The following is a 27,460-nucleotide window of genomic DNA, read 5'->3' as shown; positions in this document are numbered from 1 at the left end:
TTCTGGAAGGCATTGAGGTTTAAAGAAGTACTGACTCAATAATCTTGAAACCAGCACAATATAAAAAGGAAGAGATGTCTTCACACTTCTGCAAAAAAAGCCACCGTCAAACTCTAGCCCCTTGATGTCTCCAGCAACGATGAGTGAAGCCCCACGGGAGGGTTTCCGGAGGTGGTGGAAACCACTGGGTTGCAGTTTGAGGTGGCAGGAGTGGGGGAGGTGGTGTGAACAGATTTGCAGGCTTCAGGAGGCAGCACCCTTTGTCACTGCATCATCATCTTCTCATTTTAGGTTTTTGAAAGGGGTTAAGTGCTCTCAAGTAGCAAACACCGCAGAGTAACATATGAAAATATCTGGATTATGAATATGTTTCAGCAGCTTTTCTTTTTCATTATAATTTTTTTCTTATATGCATACTCTATATCTTGTTCAATTTCAAGCATACTTTAATTTTTAATTCATCAGTTGAGCTGTCTTTGAGGTCACATGGTACTAGGCATACATATAATTTTTTTATACCAAGTATAATTTTAAAAAGGAGAAAGGACCACCATTTTTCCCTTTGTCTTGCTGTTCTAGTGGGGTGTGTGTGTGTGTGTGTGGGGGGGGGGTGAGTGGGTTACAGACTGGTGCACTAAATGTCCTACTATGGAAGGAGCTTTTCCTTGATCAGTGTTCCTGTGCCACCATCACAACCACTGACCAGGCTCCAGCAGTAGTGGCCTCTCAAATCTGGAGACAAAAATGTTTGTGTTCCCATTTGCAGTGTCCTATCACAGCATTCTCAACTCTCTTTTATAGTTGTTAATGTGCACACCTGTCAGGAGAGTTTCTGTAACATAAATCTAGTAGTTGACATTAGTTTCCAGCGGTATAGTAGACTAGGTAACACAGTTAACTACATCCCCACCATGAAAACAACTAAAAATGTGGGATGGATTATTTTTAACATCTTTTAAAATAAATTGAAAATCTGGCAAGAAAGAATACTCAGAGGCAAAAGAAAAAAAAGTGAAAAAAGAAATAAGAAGCTAAATAGATAAGTACAATGATAAAACCAGGTTTTGCCTTTAAGGTTTTTGCCAAACCTGCTAAACCCAAGCTTCAGTGTTCAACTCTTCAAGGAACAAATAAATTATATCATAAATGAAATAGGGATTTAATTACAGATGCTGCAGATATTAAAAAGATAATGAGAGATACAAGTGGACAACTTTATAGCAATAAATTTGAATATTTAAGAGAAATCAGTGAATTCCTAAAGAAATATAGCTTACCAAAACTGAATTGAGAAGAAATAAATAACCCCATGAGTATACCTATAAGAATTAAAGCAACTAATCAGTTATCAAAATTCTCCCACAAAGACACACAAAGCCAAGATAATTATATTAGCAAGTTCTACCAATTACTTAAAGAAAACTAATTCTCGTCTTATACAAACTCTTCCACATATATAGAAAGAGATTCAATTCGTTTTTTGAGAATAGCATAAGCTTGATGTAAAACCCTGTGAAAGACAGTGTGGGAAAAGAAAACTATAGAGTAATCTCACTTGCACACATAGATGTTAAAATTCTAAACAGAATCCCATCAGGCAGAATACAACTCCATGTGTAAAATTAAGATAACATATCATGATCAACTTGAGTTTATCTCAGGGTTGCAAGTTCAGTTTATCATTAGAAAATCAATCAACATAATTTAGCATATTAAAGGAGAAAAATCATATGCTTATCTCAGTTGATAAAATTCAACATCCGTTAATGATGAAAACTCTTAGCAAATTAGAAATAGAATTTTGTTTCCTAATAAAGAGAGTTTACCAAATACCAATAGCAAATAATTATAATTAATACTAAAGTGTTAAACATGTTCTTGGGGCTAGCTCCATGGCCGAGTGGTTAGGTTTGGCACATTCTGCTTCAGCGGCCTTGGGTTCATGGGTTTGGATACCAGGTGCAGACCTACTCCACTCATCAGCCATGCTGTGGCAGCGTCCCACATACAGAATAGAGGAAGATTGGCACAGATGTTAGCCCAGGGCTAGTTTTTCCTAAGCAAAAAAAGAGGAAAATTGGCAATGGATGTTAGCTCAGGGCAAATCTTCCTCACACACACACACACAAAAACCCACAGAAAACATTCTCTTTAAACAAAGAACAAGATGTGTGCCCACAATGATCACTTCTGTACAGAATTACGTAGGACTGTAGTCACTGTCATAAGGCAAGAAAAATAAATAACATGTATAAAGATTGGAAAGCAAGAAACAAAATTGTCATTATTCTTAGAGGAAATGATTATTTATAGGAAAAAATGAATCTTCAGATAAAATATCAAAATAAAGATTTAAAACTAGGTGACTGTATATAAACTCAATATAAATATACTAATTGTCTTTCTGTATATCAGTGAGAAAACATAATTAAAAACGTATACCTCTCTAGAAATTACAATGGACACCTCAGAAATACAAAAGATTATAAGAGAATATTACAAAAAGCTATATGCAAATGAATTGGGTAACCTAGAAGAAATGGATAAATCTTAGAATCGTGCAACCATCCAAAACTGAATCAAGAAGAAATAGAGAATTTGAATAGACCAATCACCAGTAAGGAGATTGAAATCATAATCAAAAACCTCCCAAAAATAGAAGTCCAGGACCAGATGGCTTTCCTGGTGAATTCTTCTAAACATTCAAAGAAGATTTAATACCTATCCTTCTCACTCTCTTCCAAAAATTTGAAGAGGAGGGGAGGCTTCCTAACTCATTCTATGTAGCCAACATTACCCTGATACCAAAATCAGACAAGGACAACACAAAAAAAGAAAATTACAGGCTAATTCACTGATGAACATCTATGCAAAAGTCCTCAACAAAATACTAGCAAATCAAATACAACAATACACTAAAAAGATCATACACTATGATCAAGTGGGCTTTATTCCAGGGATGCAGGCATGGTTCAACATCTGCAAATCAATCAATGTGTTACGCCACATTAACAAAATGAAGAATAAAAGTCACATGATCATCTCAATATATGCAGAGAAAGCATTTGGCAAGATACAGCATCCATTTATGATAAAAACTCTGAATAAGATGGGTATAGAAGGAAATTACCTCAACATAATAAAGCCATATATGACAAACTCAAAGCTAATATCATTCTCAATGAGAAAAACTGAAAGCTATCCCTCTAAGAACAGGAACCAAACAAGGATGTCCAGTTTCACCACTCTTATTTAACATAGTATTGGAAGTCCTAGCCAGAGCAATCAGGCAAGAAAAAGAGGTAAAAGGGATCCAAATTGGAAAGGAAGAAGTGAAACTGTCACTACTTGCAGATGAGATGATTTTTTTTTTTAAAGATTTTATTTTATTTTTTTTTCCTTTTTCTCCCTAAAGCCCCCCGTACATAGTTGTATATTCTTCGTTGTGGGTCCTTCTAGTTGTGGCATGTGGGACGCTGCCTCAGCGTGGTCTGATGAGCAGTGCCATATCGGCGCCCAGGATTCGAACCAACGAAACACTGGGCCGCCTGCAGCAGAGTGCGCGAACTTAACCACTCGGCCACGGGGCCAGCCCCGAGATGATTTTTATATGTAGAAAACCCTAAGGAATCTGCCAAAAAACTTTTAGAAATAATAAATGAATATGGTAAAGCAGCAGGATGCAAAATCAACTTACAAAAATCAGTTGGGTTTCTACACACTAACAATGAAGTAGCAGAAAGAAAAATTAAGAACACAATCCCATTCATAACTGCAACAAAAGGAATAAAATACCTAGGAATAAACTTAACCAAAGAGGCAAACGATCTGTACACTGAAAACTGTAAACCATCGTTGAAAGAAAGAAAGACACAAAGAAATGGAAGATATTCCGTGCTCTTGGATTGGAAGAATTAACATAGTTAAAATGTCCATACATCCTAAAGCAATCTACAGATTCAATGCAATCCCTATCAAAGTTCCAACAACATTTTTCACAGAAATGGAACAACGAATCCTAAGATCTATATGGAACAAAAAAAGATCCCAAATTGCCAAAGGAACCCTGAGAAAAAAGAACAAAGCTGGAGATATCACACTCCCTGATTTCAAAATATACTACAAAGCTATAGTAATGAAAACAGCATGGTATTGGCACAAAAATGGACACAAAGGTCAATGGGACAGAATCGAGAGCCCAGAAATAAACCCACACATTTATGGACAGCTAATTTTCGACAAGAGAGCCAAGAACATGCAATGGAGAAAGGAAAGTCTCTTCAATAAAGGGTGTTTGGAAAACTGGACAGCCACATACAAAAGAACGAAAGTAGACTGTTATCTTAAACCATGTACAAAAATTAACTCAAAATGGATTAAAGACTTGAATGTAAGACCTGAAACCATGAAACTTCTAGAAGAAAGTGTTGGCAGTACGCTCTTCTACATTGGTCTTAGCAGCATATTTTCAAGTACCATGTCTGACCAGGCAAGGGAAACAATAGAAAAAATAAACAAAGGGGACTACATCCAACTAAGAAACTTCTGCACAGCAAAGGAAACCATAAAAAAAAAAAATGAAAAGACAACCTAACAGTTGGGAGAAGATGGTTGGCAAACCATCTTCTGATAAACCATATCTGATAAGGGGTTAGTATCTAAAATACATAAAGAACTCATACATCTCAACAACAAAAAAACCAACAACCTAATTAAAAAATGGGTAAAAGATCTGAACAGATATTTCTCCAAAGAAGATATACAGATGGCCAACATGCACATGAAAGGATGTTCAACATCATTAACTATCAGGGAAATGCAAATCAAAACTACAATGAGATATCACCTCACTCTCATCAGAATGGCTATAATTAACAAGACAGGATACAACAAATGTTGGAGAGGATGTGGAGAGAAGGGAACCCTCATACACTGCTGGTGGGAGTGTAAACTGGTGCAGCCACTATGGAAGGAAGTGTGGAGTATCCTCAGAAAATTAAGAATAGATCTACCATATGATCCAGCTATCCCACTGCTGGGTATTTATCCAAAGAATGTGAAAACATGAATGCATAAAGATACCTATGTTCATTTCAGCATTATTCACAACAGCCAGGACTTGGAAGCAACATAGGTACCCATCACAGGATGAATAGATAAAGAAGATGTGGTATATATACACAATGGAATACTATTCAGTCATAAAAAATGATGAAATCCAGCCATTTGTGACAACATGGGTAGACCTCGAGGGTATTATGCTAAATGAAATAAGTCAGAGGAAGAAAGTCAAATACCATATGATCTCACTCATTAGTAGACGATAAAAACAATGACAAACAAACACACAGAGAGAGAGATTGGATTGGTGTTACTAGAGGGGAAGCGGGGAGGGAGGAGGACAAAAGGGGTGATTAGGCACATGCGTACGGTGACGGATTGTAATTAGTCGTTGGGTAGTGAACATGATGTAATCTACACAGAAATCGAAATATAATGATGTACACCTGAAATTTATATATTTATAAACCAATGTTACTGCAATGAAAAACAATTAGACCTCTTATAAAATTTATGTAAGATCTTTTGGGAGACAAGTATAAAACTTTATAAAACTTTATTGAGAAACATTAAAGAGGACCTGAGCTAACAGAGACTTTACAGAGACTAACAGACTCTTTCTGGAAGATTCCTGCAGCACTCAGCATGCTCCTCCCTGACATCTCTTGTTCTCCCCTGCCTAGTATCACCGTCCTTCGGGAACCTGCCCTGTGCTGCCAGGGACTGAAAGTGATCCAGGACAAGTCACTTAACCCATCTGAGCTCCATTTCCTTACTCAGAAAATACAGGTAATAGTAGATTCCGCCTCAGTGTTCTCAGGATTCAGTGAGATTACACAGGGCTTTATAAACTGTCGTTTGCAATGAAATGCTAACGCCATTTTAGCACGTCCCATAACTCTGTTTCTTCCCCCGCCCCCAGCCCCCCAAGACTAAGTCAGGCTGACCCACCCCAGCCCTGTGAGTGGAGGTGATCCTCACGGTGCCCGCAACCTGACATACTGGCAGGTGACCAGGTGGGAGGCACCTTCCCTGAGTTTGCTGCTGAAAATCCTCTCAGCAGGCCACAGCAGGAGGTTATGTGGAAAGACTCGTTTTCTGTTTGGAAGTAAACGTGTAGCAAGGGTCACATGGAGTAACTGCAGCTTCAGAATCAAGAGCAGGGACCATTGTGGCAGCTGTTCTGACTGTATTACAGATCTAACAGTTAGTGCCCTGGAAGGAAATGGCTGCCAGGAAAGCTGGTGAGAATTCTCTTGAGAAGACATTTCTGTCTTTATTCAGAGTTGTGATAAGCGATATTCTGATTCTATAATTTTTATATAAATCTAAGAGGAAGCTCCATCTAAGAGTACCTTTAGTCAACTTCAAGTTTGCAGAATATGGTCACTTAGATCTCCTTAAAATCTATGTTGCTGAAATCTCAAAGTCTGGGGCTGCACTTGAGTGGAAATCTAATATAGGACTAATCCACTAGCTGGCCGCCATGTAGTGCACGGTCTTCAGCGGATCAGCACTACTGTTCCAAGTTACTTTGTTTCCTGTCTCTTCATGTGCTTCCATGTGGTTTGGCAACAGATCATCCCTGAGTGACTCTGCAATGGCTTATGTTAAGGATCCCATAGTTGAAACTCAGGAAATTCAAAAGACATAGTCTCCATGAGAGATCATTAAACATTTCAGAATATATAGTCTTGGTTTTATTTTTTTTAACCATCTAGGTTAAAAAGTTTAAAAGGTACTTAAAGGATTAAAAAGTCTCCTATTATTTCCTTTGTAAGATATTCTTCTGGTCTTTATTTTCGGGATGGGGGAGTGTGGTAATGCTTAAGGCTGCTCATCTAACATTTCAACTTTCCTCTCCTTTTCAGCACATGAGAGGATTGCACTTTCCTGTCCCTTCTGAGGTTAGAGGGGACCTTGTGATTTGCTCTGTACAGTGAAAGGTGAGCAGAAGTGTTGCGCATCACTCCTGGGCCAGAACCAGTGCTGCATTTGCTGCATTGCCCTTTCTTAGACTCAGGGATGGTAGAAGCATCAGGAAAGAGCTTCCATCCACCTGGGTCCTGAGTAACTAGTCTGAGCAGAGGCTCCTTGCTGGCACACAGCGTGAGCAAGAAGTATGTTTTTGTTTGCTAAGCCACCAAGATCTTGGGATTGTTTGTTACCACATCCCAACCTAGCCCAGCGTGGTTAATATAGGGAGGTTACAAAGACCAGCAGGAAAAAAGAATAGTCTTAACTTTCATGTAATACATGTAGTCTTTTTGTTTTAATACGCTTCTTTGTGTTCAGGTGAAGTTATGTTTACAAAATGTATCTCTAGGAACGTCTTTCTCAGAATGGTAGTTCTAATGTCTTAATTTATCAGAGGGAGAGTCCTGTACAGTGACACCAATGATTTCCCTAATTGTATAGTCATATAGAGAAATTTCATACAGCAAGTGTTTCTTGAAATAAGCAAGCCATTGGCTGGGCTGGGAGTTCTGTCAATGTGAGAGGGTTCTCTCTCCTACAGGTGGGTGTGCCTCTCTGAGACATGGTAGAATCCAGTAGTGAGAGGAATGGTGGTGGTTTGTGTGAATCTGCTTAATGCCTACACCACTTAGTTATGTCACATGTCAACCTGGGGCCTAGTGAATTACAGAAGATTTTTTTGCAAGGCTAAACTAATAAGAATGTTAAGAAACATTTCATATTCAAAAGTACAAATAGTCTTTGCTAAACTAAAACACAGCAAGATGAAAATGAAGAATGCATTTAGTGTCAATATTCTGAAGACAAGCTATCTTATTTTTGTTTACAAAATGGATAAGAACATTAAAAACAACAAACCAATGAGCTATATGGCAGTGACAGCTATGATGGAGGATCTTCAATTTTGCACATTCTTTTCTTCCTTTGGGAGAAAATATCCTAAAATTCTTTAAAGGTTATTCACAGAGAATCTGTGGGCATAAATGCATTTATTGGCAAGGCAATAAACCAATCTAGGAGAATAGAATTACTAGTTTAATCAAATTATTGCATATATTCTTTTTAAAGTTTATTTTTACCCTTTTATTTAGAAATAATTTTAAATTTATAGAAAATAGAAAAAATAAAACTAGTACAAAGAATATTGTACCCAGATACACCTTTTGTTCATATGATACCCCTTTATGAAGCTTTATCTAGCTCTAACTAGCTATCTACCTGTATGATATTTTCTGTCAGTTATTTGAGGCTAGATACATCATGGCTTTTTGTACCTAACAACTTAGAGATGTTCTCTTATATGTACAACCACAGTGCAATTATCTCCTTTAATAAATTGAATACTAACACTATACTTTGGTCTAATCTAATAATATCCTCCCAATTTTTTCAGTTGATCCAATAATGTCCTTTATAATGTTTTCTCCTAGAGGATGATATCTCATCTAAACTGAGATGTTGTATTGAGTTGTCCTGTCTCTTTAATGTCTTTTAACCTAGAGCCTTTCCACAGCCTTTGTCTTTTATGACTCTGACATTTTGGAAGAATATTTTCTTCCCTTTGTTTTTTGAAAAGAATGTTCATGATTTTGAGTTTGACTGATATTTCCTCATAATTAGACTCAGGTTATGCATTCTTTTTTTGGGGGGTGGTGAGGAAGGTTGGCTCTGAGCTGACATCTGTTGCCAATCTTCCTCTTCTTTGCTTGAGGAGTACTGTTGCTGAGCTAACATCTATGCCAGTCTTCCTCTATTTTGTATGTGGGACGCTGCCACAGCATGGCTTGAAGAATGGTGTGTAGCTCTATGCCTGGGAGCCAAACTTGTGAACTCTAGGCAGCCACAGTGGAGTGTGTGAACTTAACCACTACTCCACTAGGCCAGCCCCAGGTTATGCCTTCTGGACTAATTTCAGTCATAGATGATGATGTGTTCTTCTCAGGATATCACATGATATCTAGCTATCTCTTGTTGGTGAAATTAATTTTGATCACCTTGGTCAAGGTGTTGGCTGATTTTTTTTCTGTTATATAATATTCCATTGTATAATTATGGCTTTCCAGTCCCCTTGAAGGTCACTAGCTACCAAATGTTCCTGTTCTCAGTGGTGGACCTCAAGGTTTCCAAAATGGATTAATTCCCAGAGCATTGTTTCTCATGATGGACTCAAAGCATAGTCTATTCAATAAATACGTAGTTCTCAATCTCCACAAACTGTAAGCCTATGAGGTTCAATTGATATTCCTCACTGTCACATATCTGTTCTGTTCTCAGCAAATTACAGATTTAGGGCTCCCGTTTTATGCTCTCAATTCCATTATGTTTAAAACAAACAATTTTGACTTATCCACAGCTCTTCTACTCTACCATAGCTATCTTGTATTCAGTTAGTAAATAAAAAGAGCTATGAACAATTTACAACTTTTTGTAGCATTAATCTATTATTTGCCTTTAGGTCTATGGATAAGTGCATGATTTCACTGTAGCTTCTTGGCTTGTAAATTCTTCTTTAAAAGCTTTATCACAGTAAGAGTCTAATGGATAGAAAATAAGTTTTTTCCGTCTTTAACTATACGAAGTCTTAAGACTTTACCTCTCCATTTGAACTTAAGCAGTTTGACAAATTTTAGATTAACTAAGTATACACATTGTTATTATAACAAAAGTGGGACCTAAACTTCCTTTCTCTTTGGTGGGTGATTATCAGAGTCTACTGAGAGTGGTGTGTACGAGCAATTGAACCTGTTGGCTAATTGCTAACAGAAGGAACAGTTACGTATCAATTATTGGAAAAATCATCCCTTTAGGCAGACTTTATTTAGCACCCAGATGGATAATGCAGAACAACTCTATTTAATTGTTTAGCTCATTTAGTTATTTGGGTGGCTATTTTGTTCTAAATGATCTTTGGAGACCCATCAAGATGGAGTTTTGCTTAAAAATTAAGTATTCTATAAAATCACATGATTGTTTTATGATAGTTAGAGACATCTGGTGAGTCCTGCTATCAAAATCTTCCAGGATGAGGCATTCTACTTCATCTTTTTTGAAATAGAATTTGGGGGTTTGAACAGATGTCAAGTTAAACGTTTTCATAATAAAACATCAACTTTGTCACCTATAAATATGAAAAATAAAGCATGTAATGATCCTTTCAATTAATAATCAGGATACCTGGACTTCTACAGGGATCTTCACTTTTAATTTATTGCTGTGCTTTGACTATCAAAAACTTGGCTGATATAATTAATGTCCAAGACTAATGGTCAATGAAAATGTTAAATAATTATTTCTCAAGACAACTGACTATTACTTCAGTAACATGTATGGGGGGTCAGAATTTGCCAGCCCAAAATGTTTGTCCCTGGCTTGATTATTTTTAAGAACAAAAGACTCAGAAAGAAATGTTGACCTTTCCCCTAACTGCCTAAAAGAATTTAAATAGAAGGCCTGTCCCAGGAAAGAGCTATCACCATAGATAACTCTGGGTGTGGTGGACTGGGAGGAACCTTGCTAGGCCCATTTTTATCAAAGTTCTCTCTCAGATCCCATTGTCTATAGATGGCCCAGCAAATGTTTGTTCACTAAAACTTTGCTTTTCCATCTCCATTTAATTGCCTTCCTCCCCTTTGAAGTCCCAAACCACTGCCCCCAACATCCTCCATTGTTTTTAACTAAAGATAGTATTTAAGATGGTGGCTTCTGCCATTTTGGTGAGTTACTTAGTTTTCTCGGGTTTCTCCCATGTATACATGTTGTTAAACTTTGTTTGATTTTCTCCTGTTATTCTGTCTCATGTCAATTTAATTCTTAGATTAGCCAGAAGAACCTGGAGGGTAGAGAAATAGTTCTTTCTCCTCTACACATGCCAGATGATTAGAAATCTATTCATTTAGCTTTGACATAATTATCTGTACAGAACTATGGTTTAATATTACACTCTGAGGCTTAACTGTGTGTCAACATAAGAAATGGCCATATACATAATGTCTCTTCATTTTCTAGAAAATTGTCATCAAACATACTGTATATTATGCTGTTTAATTTCATTTTTTTTTTAAATTGGAGCTTGCTGGCTACATTTTATTAGAATTCAGTGACAGGACACAGCTCTCTGTCCTTGATTTGGTGACTGATATGCTTTCTCTTATTAGGCAATAACTGAGGAGCACCTGTTGTATTTTATGTTTTACTTTGACTTCCAGGAAACCCAAAGTTAATTTTACATTCGGTTGCATGCCATGTTTTAGACCAGCCTTGTTTTGTCTTGTTTGTCCTTCCCTTCCCATCCTTCCCTTTCTCTTCCCTTCTCTTTCTTTTATTTCCTTGGGAGGAAGACATATTTTATCTTCCTACCACTATCTTGGCTACTTTTCAAATATATGTGCCTTTTACTGTGAGCTCTCATGCTATTTACATTATTTATTATCATAAATAATAGTCAGCCACTGAGTCAGATAACTTGTGTAGGAAGATTTGTGGCTGTTTCAGGCATTTGAAAGGCTTATTTACAGAAGGCCTGGGAGATTACATTGATTACGCATGTGTCCTCCAGGTTTTAAACTCTGAATAATCATCATCCACTTCACAATTGTTAAGTGAGCACAGTTTGTGAGAGGCATACCCTCCAGCTCAGCAAGCAAGTGCTGATGAGTTTTTATCTGGTGTTCCTTACGCTGGTCTCTTCTCTTCTGTTCTCAGAGGTATTTTAATAATTTAGACCTTACCTGGCATAAATTTCCATTTCATATGAAGAGGTTTACTCACATTTGTAAGTGCATCCTTCCATATGTCCCCATGCCTTGCTGACATGGTTCTCTTAGGAAAACTACCTCACCATCCTGTAGGAGTCTATCTAAATCTCACCCATTATTTGATACCTAATTTAATTCCATAGCTTTCTAATACCTAATCAGGTGCCACGGAAGTAATGCTTTATTGTGTCATATGTCTAGCTATTAAAGCATTCAATACCTTGGGATATTTCTTCTTCTTTTCCCTGAACTGTTATTTAAATTATATACTTCTATTTAATTTTCACAGACCTCTGCCTGGTCTTCACTGAAATTGTCAGCTCTTTGAAAGGAGGCACCCTATTTCATAGAACTTTGGATCTGCCCATACTGCCTGGGTGGTGTCTCAATAAATACGTTTTAAAATTTAATAATCTGCTATAATTCTATAGAGAATGAGTACTTTTTTTGGAAAAAAACATTTTATTTGGTCATTTTTAAAAGTTTATGTCTACTACATTAATTATAATAGTTCAAAATTACTTTACATCTTTTATATAATAAAAACTATTGTATTTTTAAAATAGGAGGTTTAAAATATTTTAACTTAAGAATCTATTTAAGGGACATGCCATCAGCATCATGGCAGAGTGAGCTCTTCCCTTAGACCCACCCCACTAAGATACAACAAAAAGGATATTCATCCAACAGAGGACGTTCACACAACATGGAAGACATCTGAGAGACCCACACAGCCACATGTCTGAAGATGGAGGTGCTGGACCCCCTGGGAGGAAGTGGAAGGAAGTAAGGGTATCTCCTCTCCCTCCCCAGCAGCCACTCAGGGCGTGGGACTGTGTGTGGCTCTATGAAAAGGGGAGGAGGGTCGGATCTCTGCAGGAACACCTTCACTCTCCAAGTTTCCTCACAGCTTGTGGGAAAGCTCCACACAGAGGAGGATAAGCTATTGCAGGGGTGTCATCATCAAGCCAGCACCCCAGGAGAGCAGATAGTGAGGGCCAAGTGAGAATGCCCCTGGGATCATGCACTTGAAGGAAAACACCCCTCCCCCTGCCTGGTGCTCCAGCTCATCTGGTCAGCGAGAGCACCTGCATATACATTAGAAAAGCAGCAGCTGTCAGCGAGTGAGCTGGTAATTGCAGACGGGACCTATCAGCATAGACTCCAAAGGACAGGCACAGATGCCAGAGATCATGGTGGGCTCAGAATACACAGCTCCTGACCACCCCCCACCCCCAGAAGCAGCAGGTGGAATCTGTGACCAGATGCTAGCACTACACAAAGGCACAAATCCACACCATCAAACAGTATGATGAAATATATTAATACTCCAGACCAGAAGGAAAATGACAAGCACCCAGAAATCAATCCTGAAGGCACAGAAATTTACACTTTAAATGACAGAGAATTCAAAATAGCTACCATAAAAAAACTCAATGAGTCACAAGAAAATTCTGATAAGACAGTTGAATGAAATCAGGAACAAAATTAATGAACAAAGCGAATTCTTCACAAAAGTGATTGAAACTATAAAGAAAAACCAATCAGAAATGTTGGAGATGAATAACACAATGGATGAGATAAAGAAAAATCTGGACTCCCTGAATAACAGAGCTCATATTATGGAGGATAGAAATAGCAATATGGAGGAAAGAAACATAGAAATGCTTCAGATGGAGGAGAGAGAACTAAACCTAAAAAAAAATGAATAAAGTCTCTGAGAAGTATCTGTCTCAATTAGGGAATGCAACATAAAGTTTATAGGTATTCAAGAGGGAGAAAGAGGGGGAGAATGGAGCAGAAAGCTTGTTCAAAGAGATAACAGCTGAGAACGTCCTAAACCTGGGGAAGGAGCTTGAAATATAAGTAAAAGAAACTAAGAGAACTCCTAATTATATCAATGTAAGAAGACATTCTCCAAGGCGTATAGTAGTAAAACTGACAAAAGTCAACAACAAAGAAAAAATATTAAGGGCAGCAAGGCAGAAGAAAATAACTTACAAAGGAACCCCTATAAGGCTTTCAGCAGATTTCTCAGTACAAACCTTACAGGCTAGGAGAGAGTGGAATGATATATTCAAAATACTGAAAGACAAAACCTTTCAGCCAAGAATGCTTATCCAGTGAAAATATCCTTCAGATATGATGGAGCAATAAAAACTTTCCCAGATAAACAAAAGCTAAGGGAGTTCATCATCACAAGAACCCCTACAAGAAATGATCAAGAAGGCCCTCATACCTGAAAAATAGAGAAAATGTTTACAAAGCCTTGAGCAAGGAGATAAATAGGCAGACAAAATTAGAAAATTGCAGCAATCTATCAGAACAGGTTAGCAAACACTTAAGTATAACATTAAAGATAAAGAGAAGGAAAGCATAAAAAATAACTAAAATCTTGTCATTTTAACCACAAACTCACAAAACAAGAGAGAATAAATTGTGAGAACAATAATTTACAAGGGGAAGAGGAAAGGGACGGAATTGGCTTAGACTGAGAAAATAAGAGACTGTCAGAAAATGGACTATCTCATCTATGAGGTTTTTTTAATATAAACCTCATGGTAACCACTAAACAAATAATCAGAACAGAGACACAAATGATAAAGAGATAATCAAGAAAACCATCATAGGCAACTACCAAACTGAAATGGTATTCTGAAATACATGGGATGAGAAACAAGGGAAACACAAAACAACTAGAAAACGAGAGATAAAATGGCAGCATTAAGCCCTCATATATCAATAATCACTCTAAATATAAATGGTTTGAATTCTTGAATCAAAAGACACAGAGTGGTGGGGTGGATTAAAAAACAAGACCCAACAATATGCTGCCTCCAGGAAACACATCTCATCTCTAAAGACAAACACAGTCTCAGAGTGAAGGGATGAAAGATGATACTCCAAGCTAATGGCAAACAAAAAAAGCAGGTGTTGACATACTTAGATGACTTAGAATTCAAGATAAAACAGGTAAAGCGAGACAAAGAGGGGTAGTATATAATGATAAAAGGGACACTCCACCAAGAAGACATAACACTTATAAACATCTATGTACCCAACACAGGAGCACCAAAGTACATAAAGCAACTATTGAAAAACCTAAAAGGAGATATTAACAACAACACAATAATATGAGGGGACCATAACACCCCACTTACATTAATGGGTAGCTCATCCAGACAGAAAGTCAAGAAGGTAATAGTGGATTTATGAAAAACTAGAACATTTAGACTTTATATGTGTGTGTGTGTGTGTGTGTATATATATATATATATATATATATATATATATATATATATATCGCACTCTCCATCCAAAAACTGCAGAATATACATTCTTCTCAAGTGCACATGGAACATTCTCAACGATAGACCATATACTGGGAAACAAGGCAAGCCTCCATAAATTTAAGAAGATTGAAATCATATCAAGCATCTTTTCTGACCATAATACTATGAAACTAGAAATTAACTACAAGAAAATAGCCTGAGAAAGTCACAAATATGTGGAGACTAAACAACATACTACTGAACAACCAATGGATCATTGAAGAAATTAAGAGAAATCAAAAAATATCTGGAGACAAATGAAAGTGAAAATGCACCATACCAACTCATATGAGATGCAGCAAAAGTGGTCCTAAGAGGGAAATTCATAGCAATACAGGCCCACCTTAGCAAACAGGAAAAATCTCAAATAACCGATCTTAAACTACACTTAACAGAATTAGAAAAAGAAGAACAAACAAAACCTGAAGTCAGCAGGAGGGAAATAATAAAAATTAGAGCAGAAATTGATGCAATTGAAACAAAAAAAAACCAGTAGAAAGAATCAATGAAATAAAGAACTGTTTCTTTGAGAAGATACTGACAAAATTGAAAAGCCCTTAGCCAGACTCACTAAGAAAAAAAAGAGAGAAGGCTCAAATAAATAAAATTAGAAATGAAAGAGGAAAAATTACAATGGATACCAGAGACATACAAAGGATTATAAGAGAATACAATGAAAAACTATATGCCAACAAATTGGACAATCTAGACTCATACAACCTTTCAAAACTACATAAAAAAGAAACAGAGAATCTGAATAGACCAATTACAAGAGATTGAACAGTAATCAAAAACCTCCCCCAAAAATAAAAGTCCAGGACCAGATAGCTTCTATGGAGAATTCTACCAAACATTCAAAGAAGATTTAATACCTATCCTTCTCAAACTATTCCAAAGAATTGAAGGAGATGGAACACTTCCTAACACATTTTACAAGGCCAACATCACCCTGATCCCAAAGCCAGAGAAGGACAACTTCTCCAGGGAAGGAGAATTATAGGCCAATATTGCTGATGAACATAGGTGCAAAAATCCTCAACAAAATATTGGCGAAGTGAATACAGCAATACGTGAAAAGGATCATATACCATGATCAAGTGGGATTTATACCAGAGATGCAGGGATGGTTCAACATTTGCAAATCATTCAATGTGATACACCACATTAACAAAATGAGGAATAAAAACTTCATGATCATCTCAATAGACGCAGAGAAAGCATTTGACAGGATCCAAAATCCATCTTTGACAAAAAGTCTCAATAAAATGGGGATAGAAGGAAATTACCTCAACGTGATAAAGGTCATACATGACAAACCCACAGCCAACATCATACTCGATGGGGAAAAACTGAAAGCCATCCCTCTGAGAACAGAAACAAGACAAGGGTACCCACTCTCGCCATTCTTATTTAACATAGTACTGGAGGTTTGGCCAGAGCAGTTAGGCAAGAAAAAGAAATAACAGGAATCCACATAGGCAATGAAGAAGTGAAACTCTTGCTATTTTCAGATGACATGATTTTATATAGAGAAAACCCTAAAGAACCCATCAGAAAACTATTAGAAATAATCAGCAACTACAGCAAAGTTGCAGGGTACAAAATCAACTTACAAAAATCAGTTGCATTTCTATACTCTAATAAAGCACTAGCAGAAAGAGAACTCAAGAATACAATCCCACTTACAATTGCAACAAAAATAATAAAATATCAGGTGTAAATTTAACTAAGGAAGTGAAAGACCTATATGATGAAAAACATAAGACATTATAGAAAGAAATTGATGATGACATAAAGAAATGGGAAGAGATTCCATGCACATGGATCAGAAGAATAAATAGTTAAAATGTCCATACTACCTAAAGCAACGTACAGATTCAATGCAATTCCAATCAGAATCCCAATGACATTCTTCATAGAAATAGAACAAAGAATCCTAAAATTCATATGGGGCAACAAAAGACCCTGAATAGCTAAAGCAATCCTGAGAAAAAACAACAAAGCTGGAGACATCACAATCCCTGACTTTAAAATATACTACAAAGCTATAATAATCAAAACAGCATGGTATTAGTTCAAAAATGGACGTGTAGATCAATGGAACAGATTGAAAGCCCAGAAATAAAACCACACATCTATGGACAGCTAATCTTTGACAAAGGAGCCAAGAACATACAATGGAGAAAAGAAAGTCTCTTCAACAAATGGTGTTGGGAAAACTGAACAGCCACATGCAAAAGAATGAAAGTAGATCATTATTCTTTCACCATACACAAAAATTAACTAAAAATGGGTCAAAGACTTCAAGGTAAGACCTGAAACCATAGAAATCCTAGAAGAAAATATAGGCAGCACACTCTGTGACATTGGTCTTAGAAGGATCTTTTCAAATACCACGTCTACTCGGCCGAGGGAAACAAAAGAAAAAATAAACAAGTGGGACTTCAAGAGACTAAAGCGCTTCTGCAAGGCAAAGGAAACCAGGAACAAAATGAAAAGATAACCTATCACCTGGGAGAAAACATTTGTAAATTATATATCTGACAATGGGTTAATCTCCAAAATATATAAAGAACTCATATAACTCAACAACAAAAAAACAAACAACCCAATCAAAAAATGGGCAGACAATATGAACAGACATTTTCCCAAAGAAGTTATACAGATGGCCAATAGTCACATGAAAAGATGTTCAACATCACTAATCATCAGGGAAATGCAAATCAAAATTAAACTAAGACATGACCTTACACCTATTAGAATGGCTATAATCACCAAGATGAAAAATAGCAAATGTTGGAGAGGTTGTGGAGAAAAGGGAATCCTAATAAACTGCTGGTGGGAATGCAAACTGGTGCAGCCACTATGGAAAAAAGTATGCAGATTTCTCAAAAAATTAAAAATAGAAATACCTTATGACACAGCTATCCCACTACTGGGTATTTATCCAAAGAACTTGAAATCAACAATTCAAAGAGACTTACGCACCCCTATGTTCACTGCAGCATTATTCACAATAGCCAAGCCATGGAAGCAACCCAAGTGCCCATCGACTGATGAATGGATAAAGAAGATGTGGTGTATATATATATGTACAATGAATACTACTCAACCATGAAATCATCCCATTCGCAACAACATGGATGGACCTTGATGGTATTATGTTCAGCGAAATAGGCCAGACAGAGAAAGACAAACAGTATATGATTTCACTCATAATGTGGAAGATAAACTAACACATGGACAAAGAAAACAGATTAGTGGTTACCAGAGGGGAAGAGGGTTAGGGGGTGGGCATAAGCTTAAAGGGGCACATTTATACGGTGACTGACAATAATGTACAACTGAAATTTCGCAATGTTATAAACTATTATGACCTCAATAAACTTTTTTTAAAAAAGAGCCTATTTAAAACTAATCTGTATGTTAAAAATGAAAATGGTCAAAATATCTCTGTGGCCCCGGCCTGCATTTCACACAGGTGTAATCAACACTTTTTCCTTCCTCTGTGGGAGGGGCTTTTTGTAAAGTGCTTGTTCTGTGCTAGGTACTGAGCTGGCCTCCTTCTGTCTCTGGCTCCTCATCGTCACCTTCACGATGTGTCAAGGAGACTCATAGACAATTTTGCCTCTCAGACCATAGGGCTTTCTCAGCCTTGTGATTGTCCTTGGTCACTAAAAAAGCAGTGCATAAGAAGGCTTGCTTTACTGTTTTTAAGATAAATAATACAGATTTTAACAAAAGAAGGAAATGAAATAATGAGATATTTTGCAATCTTTATATCTTCCACTGTGGTCATGAGAATTTTAGTTTGTTTGTTACTTTTTAATATTTCTCTTAGAAATTAGAAGGAGCCTTTATCTCAGTTCCCCAATTAGAAAAGAAAGTTTGTGTTGGATGTCAACATCATCAGTTATCTCCGATTAAAAGAAGGTGGACAGACCTGCCTCAGGGGCAGTAGCAACCCAGCCCTGTCCGCAGAAAATGGCCGCAAGCAAACATGGTTTTTGGTCTATGTTCCCAAGATGGGGGGCAGGGTATTAGTAGCTCAACCTGTAAAACATTTCAAGGGAGGAAACTTTAGCAGGAGAGAGCTCAAAATCTACCATGAGTGTTTTTAATTTATTACTTACTGTTAACTTGAAGGGAAAATAGAAAGGACTTTGTTGAAGAAAAACCTCTCCTAGATGTCTGTCGTTTTGAGTTTTTAACCTTTCACTCACTCCCTTATAAAAAGAAGTGATCATTAATTTAGGACTTAGAGAATGGACTCTCCCCGGACTTTGGCCAAAAATTCCTCTGAAACAGAGATTTTTAAATATCCCTTTTCACACATAAGAATCCTGATGTTCAGGAAGTTACTTGTGCAGAGTCCAAGGTTAGGAAATGGCAGGTGTGTCTTCTTCTTTCTGCTAAGACTCACCTGCGACATCTGTTCCTCTAGACGTGCAAAAAGCTTGATGTTCCTCTAAACCTTAAGATCATTACATATAATTCACTTTCTCACTGTTCCGCTTATGATTTAGCAGGTGGTGGTGAAGAGCACAGAAAGAAGACTAAAGAATTAAAATGTGTGTTCTTGGAATCATGACTAGTGCCTAGCTATTTTTCACTTTTTATAAGTATTAGAGAATCTAGTCCACATGTAACCACATCCTTGTTAATTATCATGATGGGATTGAAAGTGGGGAAATAAAGACTAACATTCATTGTTTTTCTACGAGGAAAGCTTGTGCTTTACCCGCTGTATTCCCACATGGCTGAATGCACCTGAAAATGAGCAGCATCTGAAAACAGGTAAACAGTAATGAGTCCTGAAATTGCCACCTATCATGCTATGGCCTCATTTCTCTACTATTAGGAAAACCAAAGACTGGGCAGGAAAGCATCCTAGGTGTCAGGAGGGCTTGAAGAATTGAACTTCTCCATTAGCTTGAATTAATTTCAACGAAAACTAGGGCTGGGTGGACCATAAACTGTCCTCGGCATCAAGTGATTGTCTAAGTAGCTTGAACATTTTCCTGTTTCATTCAAAATGCCAGCATGTGCGTGGGTTTCTTTACCTCAGAGAATGAGAAACGAGTAGAAGGCAAATTACACTACGGGAGCAAAGAATGTAAGAAAAATGAAAACATTTTCAATATTTGCTAGGCTAAAAATTAAAAACACACATATTATGGAATCTCATTTAGCTAAATGTCAGGGATAACACAATAGCTAGAATTTAGTAGTATTAAAACTATTCTAAGAAAAAAAGCAATTTACCAACAATGTGGGGAAAAATAAATTGAGAGAAGAGATTTTATGATTCAGGAAAGGTTATATATGTAGGTGTAAATCATAAATTCTAATAGGGGAGAGCTATAACACAGAAGAAAAGAGCAAATGAGCAAGATCTGAGTGTATGAGAAAAGAAACTGGACATATTGTCTATCTCGCAAATTATTTGTAAGCCAGAATCTTTCTACAATATTTTAATGACTAACCTGGACTGCAAAATATTCTACCTTAGCTTAGCCTGTTAGGATTTCTTTTTAAATTAAGATCAGTAGTCTTTGTGAAATATCCAACCCAGATGCTACTGTTTGCTGACAGCCCTCCTTCATCTCCAGTTCAATTTTTAGAGTTGGTTTAGGGCCCTAGGGTGTTTAAAAACCACACATGTGAGCTGGTTCCTGGGTCAGACAATGTGACCCCTGTGGATTCCTGCATTTCTGGAACTGGTCTCAGATATTTTGAGTCACTTTTGGCTCCTGTGCCCCTTAAAGTCACTGGATTAAAGGGGTCTGCGATGGGGTTTGCACATCCCCAAAGCTCAGCAGAATTCCAAGGAGTTTGGGGTGGGGCTGGAGTGAAAAGAAAATATGCCAGTCAGGATTTCTCCTTCTCTTGTCTCTAGATGGATTTTTCTTTCTGTAGCTATTGGGGGATGTTTTAAGGGACTTCAAAGATCCCTTTTCCCATTAGTTAGGGATCTTAAGAGTAAGGGATAGATGAAATCAGATCTCGCCATGTAAATTATAACGCTGGGATAGAACAGCTCCCCAGGCCACTCTCTTCTGAGATACGTAGACACACTTTAAAACACTTAAAACTTTTTAAAACACTGGACATTTTATTAACCAGTTTTGCATGCCATAGACTGTGAAAGTTCCTACTTATTTCATATGACTGCTAGTTTTTATATTTTGATTATGAAATATGACCAGTGCCGTGTAATGGGCAACTTGCTAGATTGACAGTGGGCAGACAAATTCTCAGTCCTGCTCATTCATAGTTTTGATTTTCACTTTGTTCAAGGTAAAAGAGTTGGGATTAGGCTATTTTTAAGGATCTTTTCAACCCTAACCATATTTAAACACAAATTTTAGTTTTGAAGTTATTTGCTTTTTTTTTAGAAACTTTTTTTATTTGCAGGGAACGATTCACCCTGAGATAACATCTGTTGCCAACCTTCCTCTTCCCCCACCCCCACAAAGACCCCACTGCATGGTTGTCTATCCTAGTTGTAAATCCTCTAGTTCTTCCCCGTGAGCCACTGCCACAGCACGGCAACTGACAGACAGGTGGTGTGGTTCCAAGACTCGGAAACGAACCCATGCCGCTGAAGTGGTGAGAGCGCTGAACTTTAACCACTAGGCCTTCAGGGCTGGCTTGAAGTTATTTGGTTTTTAATGATTATATTGCCCCCTTATTAGGCTTTCTGATGATATGGAGTATGGATAGTTATTGATAAATATGTTACCTCTTATATTGTTAGTTCCTATGCTATATTTACTGAAGGAATGGCTATTCTGATGGACTCCTAAGATCTAGAAATAGAGTGTTTTTGAACTTGTTATGATCTACTGTGCTTATATTTATTAACTAATTAGTAAGTACCTACTAATAATTGCATTGAGCGTCAGGAGACTTGATTCTGAGACTTTTGGTACATCATTCCATTTCTCTGAGCACTCATTTCCTCACTTATAAATTGATACTGTCAGACTTAAGGATGATTGGTAAGGTCCAATGATTCTGCACCCCTGGGACTCCCAATACCAAAATGTATATTTATTTTATAATCTAGTGGAATTATTTTATTAAGAACGTTAGTGTGAGTTCTGGATCTTGAAAACAGGGGGATAAAAGTAATACTCTATATTTTATAGCACTTTATACTTAATAAGGAACTTTTATATACATTACCTCATATGAATTCTGCTAGGTAGGCAAAATGATGCTTGCCACATCAGTGAAGTTCCTGGCAGTAAACAGATGGCATACTTATCTAGGGCAATTTAAAACAACAGACTAAAAGGATCATTTACGGAGGTGTGGGCAGAGTTTAAGGAAATAACGGGAGATAGAGTATTACCTTGGGGTTGTTCTCCATGGGGAACTGTTTCCACTCCTAGGCTTGAAGTTGAAGAAGGGGAGGACCTCCTGACAGAAGCTGTGTCCTTAGGTAAAGGCAAGTTTTGGCAACCTAGTGGTGAGCAATCTAGGGGAGTAAGTACCCTGTCTCACTCTCCTCCTGTCCTCTGATCTCCTGCTGGTGACTTCCTTTGGCCAAACGCAACCATAAGCAGAGGGAAAGACTGCCCATGGATACAATCCATTTGAGGCAACCTCTAGAGTACAGAGCAGAGAAGGATAGTGAGAACGGAATGGGGGATGGCGGGACAAATGGAGAGCAGCTGGCACACTTCATGTTGCCATTTTACAGATGATGAAATCGAGGTTCAGAGAGTTAAGGACACAGCAGAAACTGAACTGCTGGTTACTAGAACCAGCAGGACTCAAACTCCAGTTTTCGACTTCTTAGGCTCATGCTTACAATCTTAAGGGGATTCTGTTTTCTCAGCATGAAATTAACATTCTTTACCACGTTTTCCAAGACTGTACATAATCTGGCTTCTGCTTGCCTTGCCAAGTTGACCTTATGATGCCATCTCCTATGCTGGGGAAACTGGCTGCCTCTCCATCCCTCAAACATGGAATATTATTTTGCTGTTTCTAGGTTTAGCCTCTGCCTAAGGCCTTGCCCCTCGTGCTTTCACACATGGCTAGTTCTTGCTAGATGTCAGCTCAGATGTCACTTGGAGGCCTTTCCTGACCATCCCACCTAAAATACACTTTTCCAATGACTTTCCATGCCCTCTTTCTATTTATTTCCTTTATGGCATTAACTCAATTGTATTTGTCTTCATTGATTGGTGTACATGTAATTTGCTTGCCTTATCCTATTAGGATGTAATTTCTATGGAGGCAGAGCACTCGTCTGTCTTATTAAGACTGTATTCCAACACTTGGTCTGGAACTAGTAAACAGCGTTAACGAATTAGCAAGTAATTCATACTGCCAAGCATTGCTCCAAGGGGAGGAGAAAAAAACAAAGAATACTAATGCTAGGCAATATTTTGAGGCAAATGGCACACTTTCACCATCCTACCCCCACAGCTTCATCAGATTTGCCAATCAATTGCATTTTGGTATCTTGTCATTCAGAGATTATAAAGATGTTTTGATTCTTATTGTCGGTGGGGCTTATTTACAATAAAGGTGGTCATAAAACTTGGTAGGTGTGAAAGCTGTAAGTCAGGGGTTCCATGTATGGTCAAACTGTTTCCTTTCCAAGACTTTGGGTTTCTTGAAATGAGGAAGTGGAAGAGGCAGAACGGGAGAGAACATGTATTAGTTAGGGATTTGTAAGTGTAACGATGCTGGTACTGGATTTCTTGGTAATTTATATACCAGTTTATAACCACAGTAAAGGTGAACTGAACTCTAGGCATTTCTTCTACATTTTAGGTGCCAATAACTTGGTCAACTGGGTAGAAATTATGACTGACTGTCACAGATGGCTACTGGTTATGATGCAATTGGGAGCAAACTCTATGGGAATAAGAAAAATGCATCCATTGACAAGATGCAGGAGTGTACTACTGCCTGGTCTCAGGGGCCTGATTGCTATCTGTTCTGTGTTTTGTTTTATAAATTAAATTTTAGTACTGTAGCTACTATGTTGGAAAATTGCCCAGTCAATGGGTCAATGGAGATAAAGAAAACAGACCTTCTGTAGACTTCAGCTTTTGCCATTTCTGATCAAACTGTCTCTTCATTATTTTTATTTCACCACAAATAGTTTATAGTTATTAAAATCAACTTTGCTATAGAAATTACTATAGAAAAATAACTTTCAGCTCAAAATCTAAAACTCTATAGTCTCATCCCCCACATAACAATTTTTCCCATTGAAACAACTGCATTTATGATATAATTTTCTATAACTTTTTTTTAAAGGAACAAAACTCTTATTTTATAGCATAGCAGGATATATGTGTGGTAAACTTTGTGTTCAGAATTCTGAGAGTGACACAATTTTTCTGGCACCTTTTACCAAACTTTTTAGACTCTATGAATTAATTTCATTTCTGTCACTATTTCTCCATCTATTATCCATCTTTCTATCTCTCTATCTATATCTATCTATCTGTCTACCTATCTATCTACCTACCTACCTGTCAACTCTCTATAATATCTATTTGTGTACATACCAATATCTATTTATATACATACATGCACACAGCCAAAGAAGCTTCGAGTTAATCTCCTAGGCTTTCATCATTTGAGCCTTTAAGAGTCAAAAACCTGGCTTGTCCTATTGTTACATTCACTAGACTTATGTTAACTTGTCCAGCTATTTCTTACAGTTTCTAATAGCTATTTCTTTGGGAATAATAGAAGTGCACCGTCTTGGTAAAGTTTTGAGTACTTTGCTGTTCAGTGAAGTCAAGAACTGTTTCTTGAAAACTATCACAGTTGGTTTTTATTATTTCAGAACTTTTTTTTTTGAGGAAGATTAGCCCTGAGCTAACATCTACTGCCAATCCTCCTCTTTTTGCTGAGGAAGACTGGCTCTGAGCTAACATCCGTGCCCATCTTCCTCCACTTTATATGTGGGACGCCTGCCATAGCATGGCTTGCCAAGCGGTGCCATGTCCGCACCAGGCATCCGGACCGGCAAACCCCGGGCCGCAGAAAAGCAGAATGTGCGAACTTAACCGCTGCACCACTGGGCCAGCCCCTATTTCAGAACTTTTAAGTTGAAATGTATAACAGATATATTTTTCTCTGTGCTATATGATGGGCGCTAGAGATTCAATAGCCATGAACAAAACCAGGCATGGTTACTGCCCTCAGTTCTACGAGAGAGAATCAGGGAAGGCTTCCCTAAAGAAGCAAGATCTGAGCTGAAATCTGGAGGATAAATCAGTGTTAGCTGGGTGTGGAGGGGAAGAGGAAAGCGTTTTAGGCAGAGGAAAAGAGTGTGGCATATTCCAGGAACTAAGAACTGCCATTTTTTAAGATCAAGGTCTGGCTCTAATGTCTTTATGAAAGAGATTGATTTCCACAAGCCAGACACAAAACTCCATCTCATTATTTCATAGTCACACCTTATGACATAATTAAAAATTTCTTTCACTAAATCACCAGTATTCTAATCCTTGAATGTCTTCCATTTATCAACGCTTTTGCCTTTGGGAGGAGAGTTAAACACACACGGAATCTCAAAGAATATAAGATAAAAAATGTTTGCATTAATATATTTGATAAGGTGATCTGAGAGAGACTGAATTTGTTCTTACCACACTTTATGAATGTGATATTACAATAAAACCCCCAAATTATGCACAGGTATATATAACACAATGGTGATTGACTCCGGTACTCCTACCCCGGCCTCTGTTCTTAAACAGGAGAACTAGAGGCTAAAGCTTTATCTTCCGGGTGGAGGGTGAGGTGGGATAGAGAAATAGTAGATCATCCAGTCCCAGGAAGCCAGGAGATGGCAGGTGGATTCCCATGTCCCCTTATTTCTCTGGCTTAATCCCTCAGATTCCTTAACTGTGAGTTTGCTGAATTCGCTGCCATGCTGGAACTCACGACCAGCCCCAAGATCCAGAATCATCTCTATTGTGTTTAAACTGAAGAGGACCATGGCCACCAGGTGGCAGCAAATTGAAGCAGGAGCAAGACTCATTCGGGTTGTGCCACGAGCTTCTAAGGGACTGGTCGGGCAGGTCCACTCCGGCCATTCATTCCACTAGCCTCACAGTAATCCGACCAGGCGTGTTACACAACTGAACGTTCAGGGCTCCGAGCATGGCGTTACGGAGGTCTTCTTTGATGACGATTTTGCTGTGATACGTAGGACTACACCAAATCTGACAACATGAAATATGCAGAACTTACTTACGGAAGATGTATGACTTGAGACCTCAAACAGCATATGCTTTCCTGGTTTTCCCCATAGCCCCCATTTCCAGTGTCCCCAGTTAGACCTCGTGTTTTCTTGCCCTTGGAGTTCTTAGAGCTTTAGCAGAGGGTTCTGGTGCAACTGAGGAGATTTAAAGGTGGCTGCATTCCACTAACCCTTCCATCCATCTTGCCTATGAGAAGAGGGCTGGGGTGGGGAAGGTGGTCAGGGACATCGTGGAGGAGATGAAAGCATGAAATGCAGCGTGGAGTTCTTGCCTGCAATTTGGGGATGATGGCAGTAGAGAACCACATGCCTTCTCCTGCCAGTGTCTGCGGCGTGGCAGTCTGTGAAAATGAGTTTGTGCTGTCTGGCCGCAAGGAGGACAGTAAACAGATGACTTTGATCTGTCTCTATTTAGGACGGAAGGAACAAGACTTCCTTGCTCCACCTACCCTCTCCCACCCTACAGTGTGTTTGTGATGTGGAGGAAATCCAGAAGACCTTTTGTAAAGTGGAGATTGCTCAGATCTAGAAGTACCCTACAGCCCATGTGGGGAGCGTTCAGGAGACCGCCCAGTGGTAAGGACATTATCAATCTTGAAGTGCAGGGAAGAGCAGTAAAGCAGATGAGACCTGGAACATTGACAGCTCCTTACTGTTCCCACTGGATTTGGGGCTGTTTCTCCCCTCAAACTTCTCTTCTCTTGCACAGGAGCTGACGTACCTGCCTTGTGAGTTCCAAGTCAAGTGAAAGATACAGAAGGAAGAAACTCAAAGATGGACACTTGTTCTGGACTTGAGTTATGAACTTTATGAACCTGAGCTTATGATGCAGTCTTGATTGGACTTCATTTAGCACAAACCATCTAGAACATCGAGGCTGAACAGACAGGGGGTTTAGAGTTAATAAATTAAAGCAAGTCCAAAAAATAAAGCTGTGTTTTTATACTATTGAACTTTGAGTACTATCTTATCTGTGAAATATACTGTGAAATATACTGGGGAGAAAAGAGAGTAGACTCTTATTTTTATATGTATTTCATTTTACTTTTCCCAAAGGAAATTAACTTAGTTAAATTTGTGGACGG

The 27,460-nt window shown here is 38.0% G+C and overlaps 1 protein-coding gene across 1 annotated transcript in view; it reads right to left on the bottom strand.

Annotated features, from left to right (window-relative positions):
• The window catches only part of EYS (eyes shut homolog), a 1,407,877-nt gene that overhangs the window by 17,533 nt on the left and 1,362,884 nt on the right, over positions 1–27,460 (bottom strand). The window lies entirely within an intron of this gene.

This window comes from Equus quagga, chromosome 15 (assembly GCF_021613505.1).
Source record: "Equus quagga isolate Etosha38 chromosome 15, UCLA_HA_Equagga_1.0, whole genome shotgun sequence".
Lineage (NCBI taxonomy): Eukaryota > Metazoa > Chordata > Mammalia > Perissodactyla > Equidae > Equus > Equus quagga.
The sequence above is the reverse complement of the archived record's forward strand: the minus strand, read 5'-3'. Positions and strand labels throughout refer to the sequence as shown.